General features: G+C 47.8%; 1 pseudogene; it reads right to left on the reverse strand.

Moving 5' to 3' along the window:
* Positions 1-375: 375 nt before the first annotated feature.
* Positions 376-1,061, reverse strand: LOC114638889 (annotated as a pseudogene).
* Positions 1,062-3,204: the final 2,143 nt, after the last annotated feature.

Below are 3,204 nucleotides of genomic sequence, written 5' to 3' on the forward strand. Positions count from 1 at the left end.
CTCGCTCGCTCCATCCATGAGCATCTTTTTGTCCCCCCTTGGACAGAGAAAGAGATGTTGACAAGGAAGGATTGTGAGCCTCGCCTCTGACCGGAATACGTGCTCAGGCCCCACTCTCACAAACGTTAGCTAAATTTATATATATATTATAGTTATATATTAAAAAGTTGAAAAAAAAAACTTTCCCGAAGAGAAACTCCTGAAGAACCCAAGTGGCTCAGGACGTTTACTGTCCCCCAATCCACAAAAATTCTCCTATAAAAACTTCCATGTGATCTTGAAACCCCACGCCCTTTTGCGTTCCCCACTCCCATCCCTCTTCTGTGTCCCCACAACCCTGGACTGTCCCCTGCTCCAGCCTAGTGGCGTCCAGTCTCATCTCTGGCCATCCATGGCTGCCATGGCTTTCAGAGGGGCGCCCCCTGTCATGCTCTGGGAGACCATGTGGACTGTGGGCAGTGGAGATGGAAAGTGATGGGAGAAGAGGGTGGGATCCAGGGCACCTGGTTGTTGGGTGGGGATGCAGCCCAAAAGGAGCTGAAGTCTGCAGGGGGAGCAGGCCACAGCTGTCATGGGGCTGCTGCTGCTCTGCAGGTCCTCAGAGGTCCGAAGCATGGAGAACATGGTCAACTCATCAGGGAAGTTGGGGGTGTAGCAGGGGTACTGCTGGGGGGTACGCATCATCTGCAGGTGGTGGTGGCAGTTGGGAATGTTGCTTTCTTGAAAGAACGTGCTTAGGACGGTCTCGAATTGCCAGTGCGCTGCTTGCAGCAGCTGCTACGCCCTGTCGGCCGCGCAGCCCGCGGCCAGCATACTGGTGGATCATGACCTGGTGCTGCAGCTCCTCGGTGTTCACCGACGTGGAGCTGGGCGGCCGCCCCGGGCTCGCGCTCGCAGCTCCGCTGCCTCCGCCGCCGACCGGCAAATGCTGAGGTTCAGCTCGGCACCGCCGCGCCGACCAGGCAAACAACAGCGCGGGGCGGAGCCGCCGGGCCCAACGTTGGGGTGGGGGGCGAGCCGACGCTGCTGACTGGCCCACCCGCAGTCCGGCCAGCCGCCGGCTCCCACAAGGATGTTTGATTCAAATCCTGCGGCGGGCCCGGCCACTCTGTTTCTCTTGGGCTCTCTTTTCTAGGGAGAGAACCACACTAATGAGTACTCCCTGAGGGATACATACTTGTGACTCGATAATCTGCCAAAGGCCATATCTCATAATCACAGCACGCTGTGGTCTCAGTTACTATAAACATATTTCAGGGGGACATAAACAGAAAAGGCCTCAGCACAGTTTTGAACTGTCTCTCTTGGTCTCACCTAAGACGTCAGCCATCCCTTTGTCTTGTGTCCAGTCTACAGCACAGAGTATCTAGTGCTAGTGGCTCAGTCTCAATACTGAGAAAGAAATCTGAGTGTCTAGGTCTTTGGAGAAGGCTGGCTTAGGGGCTAATGCTCACAGTGTAGAAGCAGCAGATGAGTCTCTCTGGTCAAGGCTCAGGCTGGGCAGATTGTTCTATGTTTATTCCTTAAAAAATACATTTCTAGAAATCTATGTGAGAGCTGTCAACATGGCTTAGAGGGATAAATAAAAGCACTTACCACATAAACCTAAGGACCTGAGTATCCCAGAATTCATGCAAAGGTAAAAAGAGAGAACCAACTCCACAAAGTTGTCCTGATCTTCACACATGTGCCCTAATATGTATGTGCCCACACATTCATCATACATTTTACAAACAATAAAAGTTAATAGTTTTGTCAAAACTTTTAAAAATAAGTGTTATATGAACACCATATTTTAGTGCACTGAATCTAATACAAATTGCAGTGCAGATGACTAACATTAGTGTAGTAACCTCTTTACATGACAGAGTAATACACATATGACGTGAGTAGTATAATCCCTATTGTTCACATGAGAAATGTGAAGCTCTCAGAAGACGAATGGAGGAGTGACGTACCAGCATCAGAGGCATCTATGGAAGAGCCTGAGTACCACATGCTTGTGGTCCAGAGAAGAAGGGGCTATCCACGTGAGAGATGAGTAGCAGAGCTAGTTGTCACCCAGTGGACAGGAAGTGAGGCTGCAGAAGCTCAGAGAAGACAATGGGACCAAGGTGGATGTGGAAGGTAACTTGAACAATGTAGGTGTTCCCTGAAAAGTTGTACGAGATCTTCGCCACGACTAGCTTAGGAACAGAAGAGCCCTCAGCAGTTTTGTGCTGTCTTTCTTGGTCTCACCTAAGATGTGAACCATCCCTTTGTCCTGTATCCAGGCTGTATATGTCACCCACTCATGTGTTGCCCCATCGCTGTCTCTGTCTCAAATCTACTGTCACTGCAGCTCTGTGTCCAGATAACCCTTCCGTAGAAGCTCATTGTTACCACAGTGCTGTGTTTTTTGCCTACTTTCATCTTACTGTGGAGTGGCATTGCCGTCTCACATCATCACAGGAAGAACAGTGTATGTAATAGTTTAAGGGTAAAACAGCCAGTTTGCGTTACTTTCACTGTAGCACACAGTTAAACATTGCTGTTAACCTGTAACTGTGTTTAATTTATAGGCTAAAGTTTATCATCAACATTCATGTACAGAAAAACAGCATGTGTAAGGCTTGGCGCTATTCCACTGGAGTCTCATCATACATTTCCCATGGATAAGGGATTACTAGTACTACTGAAGGACAGAGCACAGCGCAAAAATGCATTCTGCACACACTTACCAGACTTAATATGTTTGTGCACACACACAGTCCAAAGGGAGAGCATGGAAGCCATCATTTAATCACAGCCTCCTTAGTAAACGTGTTTCCATATATGTACAATTTTCAGCCAACTAAAGCTTAAGTACCAAAATATTTTTAGTTAAAGTTGTTTTATATGGGAACATTTCTACAATGAGATAATCCCTATAAAGCATGGAACACAAGTCCTGGCACATACCTCAATAAGTGTTAGTCATTTTTAATGTTAATTAACTGGATTATGTAAGTGTCTGCCTTAGGAATCAGAGCAAAGAGAGTAAAATTCATCCCAAGGTCATCATAAATATTAATTACTTAGTGAGACTATGAGCACAAGGACATCTGGGAAGCGACCAGGAATTCTGGGGTTCCTGGCTCCTGCACAAGACAGCTCCAATGTGAGGGATGGCTCATGGTGGGACTAGCAGTCAGCTAACTAATACTCACTGTCAAGCTGCTGGTC

The sequence above is a fragment of the Grammomys surdaster genome, unplaced genomic scaffold, assembly GCF_004785775.1.
Source record: "Grammomys surdaster isolate TR1022 unplaced genomic scaffold, NIH_TR_1.0 125654, whole genome shotgun sequence".
NCBI lineage: Eukaryota > Metazoa > Chordata > Mammalia > Rodentia > Muridae > Grammomys > Grammomys surdaster.